At 44.2% G+C, this 19,347-nt stretch overlaps 1 protein-coding gene and 1 non-coding gene across 2 annotated transcripts in view; both read right to left on the bottom strand.

The window, feature by feature from the left end:
• The window catches only part of CCT6A (chaperonin containing TCP1 subunit 6A), a 1,157,445-nt gene that overhangs the window by 718,741 nt on the left and 419,357 nt on the right, over positions 1-19,347 (bottom strand). The gene's annotated exons all lie outside the window — the stretch shown is intronic.
• LOC122788500 lies at positions 4,088-4,213 on the bottom strand. The gene has a single exon (XR_006362699.1). It is a non-coding gene; the product is annotated as a small nucleolar RNA SNORA15 (small nucleolar RNA).

The raw sequence follows: 19,347 nt of genomic DNA, 5'->3' as shown, positions 1-19,347 counted from the left end.
GTCGGTTTTGAACCTCGGATGCCTATCTTTTTCCTTGTCCTTGCATTTTTTGTAAACTCCGGTCGGCTGTTCCGACTGCATTATATAGTTAAATCTTCGGCCAAAGTAATGAAATGCAAAACTGAACCAACGCTCAATAGTGCGTTGGTTAAATCTAGCACAAAACCGACAGCTAGCAACGTCATGCTCAGGGTCTAGGCAAGGAATACAGTAAGAATGAAAATCCTTATGAGGTATTTGCTTCCCACAAGAAATACAATTGTTAACTTTTTCTGACATCGGTCTGGAGCAAGAAAAATTTTTCCCCAATGGGGTACTTAGCTTTAATGAAGACATCGGTTCTGAAATTCAGATTTGAAAATCTCAGGAGTCGGCCGACCGGCACTTGCAAACTGCTTTTGCTTCGGGCACCACGTGGCAAGAAAGATTGAAGAAAATGGCGTTGGCTGTATCTTTTATACCCCTGGCGCATTGACATCAGGGAAGAGGTGACAGCAACGGACGCCGGACCAGGACTTTGGAATTCAGGCCGACTGTGGGTAGCCTGCCAGCACGATAACCCAAGCGTAATGACTGCAACAGTGAAACACGAACATCCAAGCATTCTTGCCTAGCATAGGCAGTAGATGTTGTAAAGTCAGCATTTTGAATTTTGGAATGCCCAGGACCGTGTTTAGAATTGATAAGTCCTGTATTGGACACCATGAATAGTCTTTTCTGGGTACCAGGAAAAGTCTTGAATAAAATCCTTGTCCTTTCCTTTTCTGGTACGGGCTGAATAGCCCCCATATCCATGAGGGACATGACTTGTTTCTGGGCCTCTGCCCACTGGTTTTGAGGCAGATCCGGCTATCCGTTTGGACTTGGCAAAGAATGGAAATGAAATCTGTACCCCTGGGATACAATGTTTAATACCCACTTGTCCTGGGTAATTAACTGCCAATTTTGAGCATGAAGTGCTAGTTTCCCCCCCAAGGGGGCTGCCAAAAGATAAGTGCTTGGAGATGGCAGAGGAAAGTCATTGAGACTGCTTACTGTAGGGTTGTGCTTTGTTTCCTCGAGATTTGGAAGTGGAGGCACCCCATTGCTTTGACCTGCAAGAACCCTGTGATTGATATCTGGAGCTTTTGAGTGCCTCGGTTTGCTCTGAGTGGCTCTGCTGGACACAGGAAAGGACCAATTTTTAGTAGGCCAGTGTCTACTGAACCTGGGTGGCTGCACTTGCAAGAAATATTTTACAGTTTGCATAGATTTAGCTTTGTCTTCCATTTTCTTTAAAACCTCTTCTGCCTTATTACCAAATAGAGTATCATGCTGCAAAGGGGCATCCAACAATTTAGCTTTAACATGATCAGGCAGATTTTGCTGCTTGAGCCAGGCATGCCTTCTAATCACAGATACAGTAACGGAGGCCCTACAAGAGACCTCCAAGGAATCAAAACCACACTGTAAAGTATGCTTTCCAACCTGTTCTGCTGAATGTAATAAATCATGTAACTATTTTCTACACAATCAGAAATCAACATCATCTTCTGCTTCAGTAAGCCCATAACATGCTGTTGATATTTAAGCATATGAAACTGGCAGTTTAAAGCCTTCATTGCCAAGGTTGCAGACGTATAAACCTTCTTACCCCCACATATCCAGCACCCTGGAATCTCTATCAGAAGGGGTAGGATTTTTGGCTGTAGAAGCCTTAACACCCTTCGGACCCTGAGAAATAATTTCAGGAACAGCAACATGATTTTTGAAAAGAAATTTGTGGGGATCAGGAACCCTGTAATATCTGTCTGGCTTACTAGGAGCCGGAGGCAGGGAATCGGGAGCCATGCTCGATTCTGAGAACACATCATCAACAATGTCCAATACAGCTGGGTACTGCCAAAGGCCTATGCTGAGGAAGAAGAAAATCCCTAAGCCTCTTTTTTGATTCAGAGAAGTCCCGACTCTCCCAGTAAAATGTTCCTTTAAAGTATGTAAAGTCTCTCCAAAAGAGTAATCTTCAGGAGGAGATGCAGATGGGATAGATTCCTCTGCATCAGAATCCTCATAGGGTGGAATAGAAAATTCCTGATCAGAAGACTAATCAGAAGAAAAGGAAACCTGATCTGAAGATTCATAAGTCAGTGCCTTGCCTAGGCCTCTTGCCAGGGGGTTGGGAACCCCTGATCAAGGTAATTAAATCCTTAGCCATTTTGATCATCTGTTTTTTACGCATAGGGGCCTGATCACGTGGCTCATGCGTCAGTTTTTTAGACACAGAAGTAGTTTTTGACCTTGGTTTTGTTGCTGGCGTCGTCATAATGTAAAAATGTTGAGGCCTGAAAACACCCTCAGAAGCCGGTGCTTGCTCAGCGGCTCCGGACCCATCCAAGGGAGAGACATCCGCGGGTTCAATACTTTGTGAATCTCACGGCATACCGGACTCCGAATGGGTCTCTGTAGAGGCCTGCGACTTAAAAGCAGCGGGTATCAGGGGCTGTGAAAGCACGTCACCGAGTACCGGCGACTGGCTTAGGAGAAGCTTCATCGGTTTTGGACCTAAACGGTCTGTCTCGGTCTTTTTCCTTGCATTTTTTATGAACTCCGGTAGTCTGATTGCTAACAGACTACATTTCAGGGTAGTTAAATCCTGAACCAAAATATTTAGAAGCAAAAATATACAGACGCTTAATAGTGTGTTGGTTAAATTTAGCACAAAACCGACAGCAAGGCATGTTGCGATCAGGGCCTAGGCAAGGAATACAGTACAATAGGCAAGGAATACAGCACAAATGAAAATACTTATGAGATATTTGCTTCCCACAAGTAATGTAATTATTAATTTTTACTGACATCGGTAAGGAGCAAGAAAATGTTTCCCCAACGGGGTACTTAGCTTTAGTTTGAAGACTTTGGTTCTGAAACTCGAATATGAAAATTTCAGGAGTCTGCCAACCTGCACTTGCGAACTGCTTCTGCTTCGGGCACCGCGCGGCAAGAAAGACCGATTAAAATGGCGTCGGCTGCATGTTTTATACCCTTGACGACCTGATGTCATGGAAGAGGAGACATCAACTGACGCAGGACCCAAGACTTTGTTATTCAGGCCGACTGAGGGCAACCTGCCAGCAGATTATCCAAATGTAATGACGGCAGCAGTGAAACATCTACAGGATCCTTAGTCGAAGAGTCTCACGGTATACTGGACTCAGAAAGGGTCTCAATAACGGCCTGCGAAACCACAGAAGCAGGCATCAGGGGCTGCGAAAGCACATGACTGAGGACCGGAGACCTGATGACTAGCTTAACAGAAGCGTCGTTAGCAATTTTGGAGCTGTGCGGTCTGTCTTCATCCTTAAGTTTTTTCAGTAGATCGGTAGTCGGATGGCTTACCGAAGCCATATCGGAATTAGAGGACTGAGAGCGAAAAATATCTATCTACAATAAGGGCCCGACGACGTATAGCTCTGGCGTTGAACAAAGCACAAAAGCGACAGCGGGGGACGTCATGATCTGGGCCTAAACAGGTGACGCAGTAAGGATGAAAGTCTCTGTGTGGTGTTTGCTTTCCACAGGCAAGATAATTGTTAACTTTTTTGACATCGGTTAGACCAAGAAAAATTGATCCCCAAAGGGGTACTTCGCTTTAGAAGATTTCAAGTCGGAAATGAAAACTCAGGTAGCGGCCGACCAGCACTCATACCAACTGCTTCTGCTTGGGGCTCCTTGGCAAGAAAGACTGGTGTACTGGCATCTGCTACCTGATTTTATACCACTGACTACTGGACATCAGTCCTGGAGTGACAGTAACCGACGCAGAAATACTACGCATCTGGCATTCAGGCCAACTGAGGGCTACCCCTGGCAGGATAACCCAAATGTGATGACTGCAGCAGTGAAACACGAAGAACATCTTAAATTTATGGGATAACAAAATACACGTTGATGAATCCACTTGCTCAAGTCCTTCTCAGAGTGCAGTTGAAGGGGATGGAGAATTAACCAAGGAATTAGGTTCCAAATGGTAGATCAAAACACTGCTGAGTTGTCACACTACCAGACAGTCAAAGTTCAGATGGTCAAAACATTTCTAAGATGCTCATTTACCTGTACTCACCCCACAAAAACACTTAAGTCAAGACGACACAAGTAATTTAGAGGGCGAAATTTACTTTTGCATGACCTCTGACTGCATTAACTACTACTAAGATAATGCAGAACTCGTCCATGCATTTAAGTTCTTTCAGAACTGTTTATGACTAAATATAACTATCACTCACACAAAAGTAACAATTGATGCATTCAGTTTCCTTTGAAATAAAACCGTGCTCTCACAAATACCAATGTGAAAAAAAGGCATTATATACTCATCATAACGTCCCATCTGTGTTGTCCATTTTCATTCTTCCTCAACTGTTTGGCTCAGATCAGATCCCTCGGATCAGACTTGGACGTTGCTAAAGATCGCGGCAACCAAAAACTCTTGGCTTCTCCCTTACCCATAATGCACCAACCCCAATTACCTCAGACCTTGTTTGCTGCATTTGTAGAAACAAGAAGATGGAAATTACTATGGAGGAGCTATCGCTGGAATTCATATAAAAATAAGAACATGCATGTCCCTTAAGCACTCACACTTCCAGAAGCCTTAAGGTTGGAGTTTAGTGGGAGGGGAGTTGAATAAATATGGACACAGATGGAACATTATGGCGAGTACAAAACTTCTTTATCTTGTTGTATCTTTCGGCTTTTCCCGGTTAGGATGTTGTCAATTTTCATTCTGTCCTCAACTGTTGGGACAGAGTCACCAGCTACCTAATTTCCAGGGTGGACTCGAAGGATGTTCCTGAGCACCACAGAACCAAAAGATGCACTTCCTCTGAAGACCAGATCTAATTTGTTCTGGTTAAAGGTATGGGGAGTAGCCCAAGTAGCTACTGCACAAATTTTATCCATGGACACACTGAAGTGAAAAACGACAAAGCTGCCATAGATCTGGTGGAGTAGGCTCGAACCGGTTTTGTCGGAGTAATGGCCAATTTGTTATACACAAAAAAAATGCAATTCATTATCCAGCAAGCTAGAATAACTTTGATAACTGGTTTACCCAATGTTGGCTCCGTATATGAAAGGGATAACTGATCAGAGTTTGATTTTTTTTTTGTCCTATGTAAGTAAAAATGTAACCAACAGTCTATGAACATCCAATAAATGCAATAAGTATTCTCCATTCTTGGAAGAAAATTGGGAATGAATACTGGCTATACTAATAACAAATATATAATAGTAATTATAATAAATAGTAATATAATATATACTGAATATTTTGATTTATATTGTATTGACACCACCTTATATATATTTATTTTATTACATATAAAAAAATTTTATTATACAAATATAATTATAACATACACTCAATATATTGACTTATACTGGTTTCTGATACCACCTTTGGAAGAAAAAAGTCAGGTTGGTATGTAAAGCAACTCTATGAAGAATGTATGGAGGTTTCAAATACAATGCTTGGATCTCAACTTTTTCTGGCAGAGGAAATCACCACTTAAGAAATTTGCTTCCCATGAAAAAGGAGTTCACATGTAGCCGAGGGTTCAAAAGGGAACTGTGTAAGAGACTGTAGCACAAGGTTGTGGTCCCAAGGAGGTGTAAGTTCTACAGCTCCCTGGGCATAAAAGCTTTCTGATCTGACGCTATGATTTGCAGGGACGTCTGGGCAACCTGACCTTTTAGGCTTTTCTCTGAAACAGAATCTATACCCTCTGGTAATAATTTTCAGGACTCCTAGATCTGAGGTGATGGCCTGCCAGTTTCCTAGGAAAAGGGAAAGTCTTCCTCCTAGCCTGTTTGGTGACATGTGGGGCAGAGAGGAGGGGAGAGTCCTTGGAGAAAGGAGCGGGCTTAGAAAGTACAGTTGTGTACACTTACCACAAATGTAGATGTTAGAGTGTATTCACTGCTGCAGTCATTACATTTGCGTTACTGCTTGCAGGTTGCCCTCAGTTGGCCTGATTAACAAAGTCTTGGGTCCTGCGTCGGTTGCTGTCCCTTCTTCCATGACGTCAGGTCGTCAGGGGTATAAAGCATGCAGCCGATGCCATTACATCAGATTTTCTTGCCCCAGATGTCAGGTGCCCCCTAATGGGAAGCAATTAAATGTAAAAATACAATGGCATACCTCCAACAAAAAAGCAAATACACCAAAAAGCTTTAAGCATAGAAAAGGAAAGTAGAGGTATAGCCAAAAGAAGTTAGGGGGCTGGAGGGAGGGTAACCAGGACTGCAACAGTGAATTAACATTTTAATTAACCGTTTAACATCTACATTTATGGTAAGTGTACACAACTGTACTATGTTCTTTGTGTTTCACTGTTGCAGTCATTACATTTAGGCAGATTCCCAAAGCTATGGTTGGGAGGAGGAATTTAGATAGCATTAGGACCAGCTATAAGGCCCTGCAAGACTGCAGTGGCAAAGCCAGCTCTGGATTTAGAGAAAACTGGCAAATGATGCTTGGTGAAAGTATGTACAGAACTTCAGGTAGCAGCTTCTAGGATCTCCCTGGTAGGGACGCCTCTGAGAAAGGCTGTAGAGGTAGATGCAGCCCTGGTGAAGTGAGGTCTGATCCCCTGAGGAATAGGTTTTCCATGGTGCTTATAGCAGAAATGAATGCAATGGCCTATCCATTTAGAAATGGTTTGCTTTGAAATAGCCCTCCCCTCTGCCCCTCCAGCAAATGCCACCAGCAGATGTTCAGATTTCCTTTGAGGTTTAGCCCTGTCCAAGTAGAATCTAACCTGTCTGTGCACATCCAAGGAATGCAATATCCGTTCCCCTTTGTTCTGTGGATTGGAAAAAAAGGTTGGCAAATGTATGGACTAACTAAGAGCCACACTGGATACCACCTTGAGCATGAAAGATGGACTGGTTCTGAGGGACACCCTGTCTGCATGAAAGATGATGAAAGGCTCCACTGCCATAAGGGCCTGTAATTCAGATACCCTTCTTGCTGAAGTGATTGCTAAAAGGAAGGCTGTTTTCCAAGAAAGAAATTTTAAGTCTGCAGTAGCAGCTGGCTCAAAAGAAGGCAGAGTGAGTTTCTCTCAAATAAAGTTAAGGTCCCAGGCTGGGGTTGGAGCTCTCTTGGGTGGTCTCAAATTTTTGGCCCCCCTGAGGAACTGCTTGAGCAGTGGATGAGAGAAGAGAGGAGGTTCTGTGTTATAATGAGCTGAAATGGCTGAAAGCGTGAATTTTGATGCAGAAAAAAGAAAGGCCCTTGTGAAGCACCTCAGTTAAGTATTGTAAAATATGAGGTAAACTGGGTGCTGATGTGCTCGTCCCTAGAGATTGGTTCCAGGCACAGAATCTTTTCCATTTTTCAGCATAAGATTTTCTAGTACTAAGCCTCCTTGCCTCTAAAATGATATCCAGCACAGGTTTACTGAGGGATGGTAAAGGAGAGATTATGTAATTAGCCAGGCTGCTAGGTTCAGTGTTAGAAACTGAAGGTGCAGAATCTAGTTCTCCTGCTGAGACAACAGGGAAGGAGTCTGAGGCAGGTGCCATGGGGAGAACCGTGACACTGCGCAGGAGGGGGTACCAGTGTTGTTGTGGCCAGTCTGGTGCAATCAAAATCATCCTTGGTTTGTCCTGCTTGATTTTTAGTAGTACTTTGGAGAGCAGAGGCAGAGGAGGAAAGGCATAAACCAATAGGTTTTTCCAGCTGAAGGACAAAGCATACACTTTCCAGGCTTGTTTGTGGGGAGTCCTTGTGCAAAATTTGTCAAATTGGTAGTTCTGGGGAGAGGCAAACGGGTCTATATCTGGGCTCACCCATTTGCTTGTCAACATGTTGAAAATCCTTGGTTCCAGTTTCCACTCGTGTGGGTCCATGAGGTTTCTGCTTAATCAGTCTGCCAGTGTATTTAATTTTCCTGGCAGGAATTGAGCTTGTAGGTGCACTTGGTAGCTCAAGGCTGTGTTCCACAATGCCATGGCTAATTTGCAGAGGGGGTAAGAATCTGTACCCCTCTGCTTATTTATGTACCACATAGCAGTGTTGCTGTCCGTCTTTACCATTAGTTGTCCTGGAAGAATGTGGTCCTTGAAGGCTGTCAGAACATTCTGTACAACTAACGTTTCTTTTTGATTGATATGCAGGTGCATTTGACTTGAGTTCCATTTGCCCTGAATGCACTTCCCTGCCAGGTAAGCCCCCCCATGCATAGTCTGATGCATCTGTTAAGATTTGGGTGACAGAGGGTGGTGTGAAAGGTAGTCCCTTGTTTTGGTGGCAGGCCTCTGCCCACCAAAGGAACTCTAGATGTAGGCAAGGTATGATAGGAATTATTGCTTCTAGATCCTGAGAATGTTGACAACATAGGCTTTTTAGATACCACTGTAGTTTCTTCATATGCAGTCTTGCATATGGAATTAGAAGAATGCAGGAGGCCATGAACCCCAAGGCGTGCAGTATTTGTCTTGCAGATATAGCAGGGTTTTTGTGGCCACTTGTTTAAAGTAGATTGTTAAATGAATTTGTTGCTCTGGCGTGAGGAAAGCCATCTGGGAAGTTGTATTCAAGCTTGCTACCAGGAATACAATTTGTTGACAGGGTACCAAGTGTGATTTCTTTTTGTTTATGGTGCACCCCAGACAAGTTAGAACCCTCTGTACAAAAGCCAGATGATTCAAAAGTATGTCCTGGCTTCCTGCCTGAATTAGACAATCGTCCAGGTATGGGTATATTTGAATATTTCTTTGCCTGCAAAATGCAATAACTGGAGCTAAGCACTTAGTGAATACCATGGGCGCAGTAGATAAGCCAAAGGGCAGTGCAGAGAACTGATAGTGCGTGTAGCCTGCTTTGAATCGTAGGTATCTTCTGCAAGATTCCCTGATTGGGATGTGCAGGTATGCTTCTTTTAAATCTAGTGTTGCCAACCAGGCATCTTTGCCTAGCAGAGGAAGAAACTGAATAAACTGCATTTTGAATTTTGGAATCTCCAAAAAGGTGTTTAAAGAAGACAGGTCCAGGATAGGACGTCATGAATGGTCTTTTCTGGGTATTAGGAAGTCTCTAGTAGAAACCTTGTCCCTTTTCCTCTTATGGTACCAACTGAATAGCCCCCATGCATAAGAGAGAAAGTATTTGATTTTGGGCCTCTGCCCAGTGATTTGGGGGTAGGTCTAGACACCCACTTGGTGTTAGCAACATGTGGAAGTGAAATCTGTATCCCTGGGACACTATTTAAAACCCATTTGTCTTGGGTAATGAGTTCCCAGTTCTTTGCATGAAAAGCAATCTTTCCCCCCAAAGGGGCAGTCAGTTGATAAGTGCTTGGAAATTTTAAAAGGAAGTCATTGAGACAGTTTACCATTACTCCCAGATTTGGAAGTGGAGGCCCCCAACTGCTTAGCCCTCTGCATACACTGGGAATGCAGCCTGGGAGCTCTGCTGGATCTGGGTTTGGACTGAGAAGGTCTGGAAGAGGCAGGAAAGGACCAATTCTTGGAAGGTCAATGCCTACTAAATCTTGGAGATTGTACTTGTAAAAAATCTAACAGTTGGCATAGATTTAGCCTTTTCTTCCATCTTTTTAAGAACGTTATCTGCCTTGTTGCCAAACAGGCGGTCTTGGTTTAGGGGAGCATCCAGTAATTTTGCTTTAACATGATCTGGTAGGGATTGCTCCTTAAACCAAGCATGCCTTCTAAGTACAGACCTAGTTACAGCAGTCCTGCAAGATGTCTCTAGAGTCAAAATCACATTGCAAAGTATGTTTTCCAACCTGTTCAGCTGAATGCAATAAATCTTGTAAATCCTTATTTTCAGCACAATCAGGAAACAATATAATTGTCTAAGTAATCCAATAATATGCTGCTGATACTTCAACATATGAAACTGGCAGTTTAAGGTCCTAATGGCCAAAGTTGCAGAAGTATATACCTTCTTACCCCATCTATCCAGCACCCTGGAGTCTCTATCTGAGGGGGTAGCATTTTTGGCAGTAGTAGCTTTAATGCCCTTGGGCCCCTGTGCAATGGTCTCAGGATCTGCAGTAGGATTTTTGAAAAGGAACTTGTGAGAGTCAGGGACACTAATATCTATCAGGTTTCCTGGGAGCAGGAGGTAGAGAGTCAGCGGCCAAGCCAGATTCTGCAAATGCATTATCAACAATGTCTAGTACAGGTGGTATGGCTAAAGGCCTGTGCTGGGGCAGGAGTAAGAAATCCCCAAGCCTCTTTTTAGAATCAGAGGAATCCTGACTTTCCCAATGGAAATGCTCCCTGAGAGTATGCAAGGTTTCACCAAAAGAGAAATCCTTTGGGAGGGATGCAGAGGGAATGGAGTCCTCAGCATCAGAATCCTCATAGGTAGACAAGGGTAAATCCTGGTCATCAGAGGAAACAGAAAATTCAGAATCCTGGTCAGAAGCATCATAAACAAACTCAGTCCTATGTCTCTTAGGAGGGGGAAGGCTGGCTTCCCCTGATTATAGTAAAAAGGTCTTCAGCCATTCTTAACTGTTTTTAATGCATAGAGGCCTGACCATGCAGTCTGGGCGTCAGTTTTTTAGGCATGGTTCGATATTTAGGCCTTGAAGATGGCGTTGGTTTAATACACAAGTCAATAGGCCTGAAAACACCCTCAGAAGCTGGTGCCTGCACAGAGGCTCCAGACCCATCCAAGGTAGAGACATCCACAGGTTCCACAGTTGGAGCTTCACGCTGCACACCGGACTCCGAATGGGTCTCAGTAGAGGCCTGCGAAGAAGCGGGTATCAGGGGCTGCGAAAGCACCTCAGTGAGTACCGGTGAACTGGCGACTGGCTTAGAAGCGTCGTTAGCAGTTTTGGACTCAAGCAGTCTCTCTCTGTCTATCTTTGCATTTTTTCGGAATGTCGGTAGTCGGAAGGCTGACCGAAGACATAGCAGGATAATTGAACCGAGCACCAAAATAATTATAAACGTAAATACACCGATGACGGACAGTTCGAGGTTTGAATAAGGCACTAAACCGACAGCGAGGTACGTTGTGGTCAGGGCCTAGGCAAGGAATACAGTACAAATGAAAATCTTTATGAGGTATTTGCTTTCCACAAGTAATGCAATTATTTACTTTTATTGACATCGGTTAAGAGCAAGAAAAAGTTTCCCCAACGGGGTACTTCGCTTTTAGTTGAAGACTTCGGTTCTGAAACCGAAACAAAAATTTCAGGAGTCTGCCAACCGGCACTTGCGAACTGCTTCTGCTTCGGGCACCGCACAAGAAAGACTGATGTAATGGTGTCGGCTGCATGTTTTATACCCCTGATGACATGGGAGAAGGGACAGCAACAGAAGCAGGACCCAAGACTTTGCTAATCAGGCCGACTGAGGGCTACCTGCAAAAGTACAGTTGTGTACACTTACCATAAATGTAGATGGTGAGTGTCTTCACTGTTGCAGTCATGACTGTAGGGTTCTCCCCTGCCGGCAGGCAGTCCTCGGTCGGCCAGAATCCCAAAGTCTGGGTCCAGCGTCGGCTGTTCAGCCATGCTCCCTGACGTGCGCCAGGAGTACAAAGCTGACAGCCGACTCCATGTTCTCCAGTTTTTCTTGCCCCAGATGTCAGGAGTCCCAAAATGAGTAAGGTCACATTATCCTTTGCAAATACACCTCAGAAGAATGGTGAAAAAAGGAACCACACAAAAGTAAAAATGAGGGGACAGGAGGGAGGGAAACCCAGACTGCAACAGTGAAGACACTCTAACATCTACATTTATGGTAAGTGTACACAACTGTACTATGTTCATCGTGTTTCACTGTTGCAGTCATGACTGTCGGGTAGAATCCCAAAGCAGAATGAAACGGAGGTGGTCAAAGTAGAAGGGGCGGCTAAAAGGCCCTGCAAGACTGCAGAAGCAAAGCCTGCCCTAGACTTAAGAGTAGAGAGGAAGATTGTAGTGCTTTGAAAAAGTATGCACTGAACTCCAAAGTTGCAGCTTCCAAAATGTCTTTGGTAGGAACTCCCCTGAGGAAGGCAGCTGAAGTGGCAGCAGCTCTGGTGGAATGAGTCCGTATTCTCCCTGGGATTTGCTTTCCATGGTGTGAATAACAAAATCTGATTCCATGAGCAATTCATTTAGAAATGGTCTGTTTTGAAATGGCTTTACCTTGGGAACTTGAAGCATAAGAAACAAACAATTGCTCTGATTTTCTGATGTCCTTGGTTCTGTCCAGGTAAAAACGTAGTTGTCTGTGTACATCCAAGGAATGTAAGATCCTTTCCCCTTTATTTTGAGGAGTGGGGAAAAAAGTTGGCAAGTGAATAGTTTGATTTAAAGCCACTTTGGAAACCACCTTAGGCATGAAAGTAGGATTAGTCCTTAAAGACACCCTGTCTTGATGAAAAATAATATAAGGTTCCACAGCCATAAGAGCTTGCAACTCTCTCCTGGCAGAGGTCAGAGCTAACAGGATGGCTGTTTTCCAAGATAAAAACTTGATGTCAGAAGAGGCAGCAGGCTCAAAAGGAGGTAAGGTGAGCTTTTCCAAAACATAGTTGAGATCCCAAACAGGAATGGGAGGAGATCTAGGAGGTCTTAAGTTCTTAGCTCCTCTGAGAAACTGTCTCATGAGCTGGTGGGAAAAGATTGGAGGGTCTGTATTGTAATGAGCGGAAATAGCAGAGGCATGTATCTTAATGGAAGAGAAAGAGAGACCCTTATGTAAGAGATCCGTCAGGTAAAGTAAAATCAAAGGAATGTTAGGAAGAAGAGGATCAGAATCCTGAGCGTGCATCCAGGAACAAAATCTTTTCCATTTTCCTGCATAAGATTTTCTAGTGCTAGGACGTCTGGCTTCTAGAATGACATCCATAACCTGCTTGGGTAGGAGAGAATGAATCAAAGACCCTGAATTAACCAGGCCGCCAGGCTGAGTTCTGACATGGGAATGTAGAACCTGATCCTGGTGTTGGGACAGAAGGTTCGGAGTCTGTGGTAAAACCCAAGGGGGCTCCAGACAGGTTTTTCAGAGTTGGGTACCAAAACTGTCGAGGCCAATGTGGGACCATCAAGATCATCATCTTGGGCTTGTCCTGTTTGATCTTTAATAATACCCGTGGAAGAAGAGGAAGAGGTGGAAAGGCATATCCCGAGAGGTTTCTCCAACTGAATGATAGTGCATCCACTTTCCAAGCTTGTTTGTGGAAAGTCCTGGTGCAAAAAATCTGTAGTTGGTTGAGGTGGGATGCAAAGAGGTCTATGTGAGGACATCCCCAGACTGCTGTTATCATCCTGAATATTTCGGTGTCCAGCATCCACTCGTGTGGGTCCGAAAGGTTTCTGCTCAGACTGTCTGCCAGGAAGTTTTGCTTCCCTGGTAGAAACTGAGCTTGAAGATCCAGATTGCAAGCTAGAGCTGTGTTCCATAGATCCATGGCTAGTCTGCAAAGGGGGTAGGAATGAGATCCCCCTTGCTTGTTTATGTACCACATAACTGGTGTTGTCTGTCAGCATCAGTAGTTGTTCTGGTTGCAGAAGATTCCTTAAGGACAATAGAGCTTTCTGAACGGCTAACATTTCCTTTAAATTGATATGCAGGTGCTTCTGATCCTTTGTCCAAAGGCCCTGTAGACAGTTGCCCTGAAAATGGGCTCCCCATGCATAATCTGAGGCATCCGTGGTTAGTATCTGAGTGGCAGGAGGCAGACAGAAGGGTTTTCCTTTGTTTAGAGTACATGCCTTGGACCACCAAAGGAATTCCTTTTGAAGACAAGGCAGGACGGAGATCAGTATGTCTAAACTGTGGCAATGCTGAGACCATACACTTTTTAGGTACCACTATTTTCCTCATATGTAGTCTTGCATATGGTACGAGAAGGATGCAGGAGGCCATGTAACCCAAAGCCTGCAGGAATCTCCTTGCAGATAGCGAAGTTAAAGTTGCCAAGGTTTTGAAAGTTGAAGCCAGCTGTAACTGTTTTTCGTATGTCAGAAATGCCATCTGGGTTGTTGTGTTTAGAGAAGCGCCCAGAAAAATGATCTGTTGTGAGGGTGCCAAATTTGATTTTTTTTATATTTACAGTGAATCCCAGGAACTTGAGAAGATTTTGAACAAACTGTAGATGCTGGAGTAAGACATCCTTGCTGTCTGCCTGAATAAGACAGTCGTCCAGATAAGGGTAAATTTGAATTCCCTTGAGTCTGCAATAAGCTACTACTGGAGCCAGGCATTTGGTGAAGACCCTGGGCGCAGTAGACAATCCAAAGGGCAGCGTAGAGAATTGAAAGTGCCTCGATCCGGCCTTGAACCAGAGGTATTTTCTGCGTTCCCGCCTGATGGGAATGTGTAAATATGCCTCCTTTAAATCCAAAGTTACCATCCATGCATTTTTGGTCAGCATTGGAAGTAGCTGCTGTAGAGTAAGCATCTTGAATTTTGGTATCTCTAGAAAAGTGTTCAAGACTGACAGATCCAGAATGGGTCTCCATGAATTTTGCTTCCTGGGGACTAGAAACAGCCTTGAGTAAAAACCTTGTCCCATCTCTGAAAGTGGAACTAGTTTGGTGGCTTTCAAAGCCAAAAGAGCTTCCACCTGGTTTAAGGCCTCTGTCCATTGATGTTTGGAAGATCTGGCCATCCGCTTGGCCTTGCTAGGGTATGAAAATGGAATTTGTAACCTCTTTAAACCACATCCAGAACCCACTTGTCTTGGGTTATATGAGTTCAATTTAGGTGAAAAAGAGAAAGTTTTCCTCCGAGAGGGGCTTCCAGGCAAGAAGTTCCTGCAGCCCAACAGAGGGAGTCATTGAGTCTGTTTCCTATGAGCTTGCGACCTGTCCTCTCCTCCCCTAGGGGTGGAAGCAGTCCACTGTCTTGGTCTATAAGAGGCTTGTGTTTGAGGCCTTCCTCGGGAGCGTCTGTATCTACCCCTCTGAGGCCTGTCTGAATTGGGAAAGGACCAATTTTTTGTAGGCCAATTCCTGCTAAATCTGGGTGGCTATACTTGTAAGAAATTTTTAACTGTTTGCATGGATTTTGCCTTGTCCTCCATCTTTTTAATCACCTCTTCAGCTTTAGATCCAAACAAAATATTATGCTGAACAGGAGCATCTAATAATTTAGCTTTTACTTGATCTGGCAAATTTTCTACCTTTAACCATGCATGCCTTCTAATTACTGTGCCAGAGGCAGCAGCCCTACAAGAAGCCTCCAAGGCATCAAATCCACAGTGTAAACCATGCTTCCCAACTTGTTCAGTTGCATGCATTAAGTCGTGTAATTCCTTATCATCTGGACAGGCGAAAATGGAAGTTCGCTTTTGTTTTGAAACAGACAGGAGAAATTGCTGGTATTTCAGCATATGAAACTGACAGTTTAAAGCCCTAACAGATAAAGTAGCAGAAGTGTACACTTTTTTGCCCCATCTTTCTAAAGATCTGGAATCCTTCTCAGTGGGAATGGGGTTTTTAGCAGAAGCGGCCTTAACTCCCTTAGGACCCTGAGAAATGGTTTCAGGGTCAGCAGTAGGGTTCTTGTATAAAAACTGGAGGGAATCGGGAACCCTGTAATATCTGTCAGGCTTAACAGGAGCATGAGAAAAAGAGTCAGGGGTTAAGTTAGCCTCCGAAAAAGCATCATCCACAATATCCAAAATAGGAGGAATAGCCAGGGGTCTATGCTGGGGAAGAAGAAGAAAATCCCTTAGTCTTTTCTTAGATTCAGAATACTCCTGTCATTCCCAGGGGAAATGTTCCCTCATTTCATGCAAAGTTTCCCCAAAAGAGAAATCCTCAGGGGGAGAAGCTGAAGGAATGGATTCCTCAGCATCAGAATCCTCATAAGGAGGGAAAGAATATTCCTGGTCAGAAGAAGAAACTGAAGAAAAGTACAGTTTTGTACCTACCATAAATGTAGATGTTCAAGTGCTCATACAGCTGCAGTCATAACAGATGGGGTTATCCTGCCGTCAGGCGGGTCCTCGGTCGGCCGAATTCCAAAGTCTAAGTCCAGCGTCGGTTGTCGTCGCTTCTTCTCTGACGTCAGTGCGGCAGGGGTATAAAAGAGGCAGCCAACGCCATTTTCTTCAGTTTTTCTTGCCCCCAGAAGGAAGGCAAACAGTGTTATGCAAAAATGCAATGTTGATAAAATGAAAACAGTAGTTGCAAGCAAATACATCATAAAAGAATACCCCAAAAAGGTTATATGAAAGGTGTTTGTCATAAGGCCTGTCCTAAGAGGGGATGGAGGGAGGAAAATCTGGACTGCAGCTGTATGAGCACTCGAACATCTACATTTATGGTAGGTACAAAACTGTACTATGTTCATCGTGCATACAGCTGCAGTCATAACAGATGGGTAGAATCCCAAAGCTAAGTAAGGGTGGTAGGCACTAAGTGGAACTAGGAGGGGCTAGGATGCTCTGCAGGACTGCTGTGGCAAAGCCCGCTCTAGATTTAGAGTATAGTGGGAGGTGATAGTGCTTCGAGAAAGTGTGCACTGAACTCCAGGTGGCTGCTTCCAAAATATCCTTGGTAGGGACACCCCGGAGGAAGGCTGCAGAGGTAGCTGTGGCTCTGGTGGAGTGGGATCTGATGCATGCAGGCACACTTTTTCCATGAAATGAGTAACAAAAGCGTATGCAGTGGGCTATCCATTTTGAAATTGTCTGTTTGGAAATAGCCTTTCCTTGAGCACCTGCAGCATAGGACACAAAGAATTGCTCAGATTTCCTGAATGGCTTTGTCCTGTCCAAATAATAACAAAGTTGTCTGTGAATGTCCAAGGAATGTAGTAGTCTTTCCCCTTTGTTTTGTGGATTAGGATAAAAGGTAGGTAAGTGGATAGTCTGATTCAAAGCTACACTGGATACTACCTTTGGCATAAAGGTAGGGTTGGTTCGTGAGGAAACTCTGTCCTGATGGAAAATGATGAATGGTTGGACAGCCATGAGGGCCTGCAGCTCCGAAACCCTGTGAGCTGAGGTGATAGCCAGAAGAAAGGCTGTTTTCCATGACAAGTACTGTAACTCTGATGAAGAAGCTGGCTCGAAGGGAGGAAGGGTCAGCTTTTCCAATACGAAGTTGAGGTCCCAAGCAGGGACTGGTAATTTCCTTGGGGGTTTTATATTCTTTGCCCCTCTGAGGAACTGCCTTAAGAGAGGATGAGAATAAAGGAGGATCTGTGTTGTATTGTGCAGAAATGGCTGAAGCGTGGATCTTGATGGAGGAGAAGGAAAGTCCATTGTTTAACATCTCAGCTAGGTACTGTAAAATTTGAGGTATATTTATTACCCAAGGATTCTGTCCCTTCTTTTGATTCCAGGCACAAAATTGTTTCCATTTGGCGGAGTAGGCCTTTCTAGTAGAAGGTCTTCTGGCCTCCAAGATGACATCCTGCACCTGCTTGGAGAGGAGAAACTGTTGGGAAATCAAGGAATTTTCCATGCAGCTAGATTTAGAGTTTTGAGATGGCTGTGAAGAGTTTTGTAGTTGTGCTGGGACAACAGAAGAGGGACTAGAGGTAGGATCCATGGTGGGGAATGTGTCAGGCTCTTCAAGAGCGGATACCAGTGTTGCCTTGGCCAGTCTGGAGCAATGAGAATCATTTTCGGCCTCTCTGCTCTGGCTTTTAATAGAACTTTGGGCAGCAGAGGAAGAGGCGGGAAGGCATAGACGGTCAATGTTGTCCAATTGAAGGAAAGTGCGTCCACTTTCCAGGCCTGTGGATGATAGGTCCTTGAACAAAATTTTTTCAACTGGCAATTCCTGTGGGTAGCAAAGAGATCTATGTCTGGCTGAACCCATGCCAGAGTTATCTTTGTGAAAATTTGAGGATGCAACTTCCATTCGTGTGGATCTGTCATATTTCTGCTTAGGTTGTCTGCCAGTGTGTTTTCCTTCCCTGGCAGGAATTGTGCCTGTAACTGAATTTTCAATTCCAGTGCTATGTTCCAAAGGGTCATGGCTTGCCTGCACAGGGGGTATGAATGAGTTCCCCCCTGTTTATGTACCACATCACTGTGGTGTTGTCTGTCCTTATCAATAGCTGGCCTGGATGCAGTAGGTCTTTGAAGGTCATAATAGCCTTTTGCACGGCTAGTATTTCCTTTTGGTTGATCTGAAGGAGCTTCTCTTTTCGTGCCATTTTCCCTGAATGCACAGATCTGTCATGTGTGCTCCCCAGGCGTAGTCTGAGGCGTCTGTTGTGATGATTTGAGTTGCTTGAGGTACAGACAGAAAGGAAGACCTGTGTATCTTTGGCAAGCTTGAGCCCACCACACAAATTCCTTTTGAAGGCATGGAATGAGTGGTATAATTGCTTCCAAGCTGTGGCTGTGATGAGACCATAAGTTTTTTAGGTACAATTCAAGTTTCCTCATATGCAGCTTTGCACATGGGATTAGTAGGATGCAAGATGCCATGAATCCCAGAGCCTGCAGGACTTTCCTTGCAGTTAGCCTGGTGTAAGTTGATATTTTTATGAAGTATTGAGACAGTTGCCCTTGCTTGTCTGGCGTGAGGTAGGCCATCTGGGTGGTTGTATCCAAGCTGGCACCCAGGAAAATTATTTGTTGAGAGGGTATTAGTTTTGATTTATTTTTGTTGACTGTGTATCCCAGGAAGTTCAACATTTTATTACAAACGCCAGGTGCTGCAGTAGTATGTCCTTGCTGTCTGCTTGGATCAGGCAGTCGTCCAGAAATGGGTAGATTTGTATCCCTTGTAGTCTGCAGAAGGCAATTACTGATGCCAGGCATTTCGTAAACACTCTGGGCGCAGTAGATAAGCCAAAGGGCAATGCAGAGAATTGGTAATGGGTTGAACCTGCAAGAAATCGGAGGTATCTTCTGCAATCCTGTCTGATAGGGACATGCAGGTATGCCTCCTTGAGGTCCAATGTTACCAGCCAAGACTCCTTGCCCAGCATGGGAAGAAGCTGCTGTAATGTGAGCATCTTGAATTTTGGCACCTGAAGATGTGTTTAGTATGGATAGGTCTAAGACTGGAATAAAACCCTTGACCTTGTTCTTTTGCAGGTACCTCTTGAATTGCTTTCATGACCATGAGAGCTGAAATTTGTTTTTGTGCCTCTGCCCTTTGATTTTGTGGCAGGTTTGGCATGCCTCTCATTTTTGGAAGGGTGTGAAAGTGGAACCTGTAGCCTCTGTCTATAATGTCCAGAATCCATTTGTCTTTTGTAACAATATACCAATTTTTTTGAGAATAATGTCAGTTTTCCGCCCAAAGGTGCTGCCATTAAAGCTTTGCTTGGCAGGTGTAGGGGGAAGTCATTGTGTCCGTTTTCTAAAAGACTGTGATCCATCTTCTCCACCTCTTGGGGTTGGTGCTTGCCACT

Source organism: Protopterus annectens, chromosome 13.part0, assembly GCF_019279795.1.
Source record: "Protopterus annectens isolate FY-2018-M chromosome 13.part0, PAN1.0, whole genome shotgun sequence".
NCBI classification, from domain to species: domain Eukaryota; kingdom Metazoa; phylum Chordata; order Ceratodontiformes; family Protopteridae; genus Protopterus; species Protopterus annectens.
Note: the sequence above shows the minus strand (reverse complement) of the source record. Positions and strands in the feature narration are given on the sequence as shown.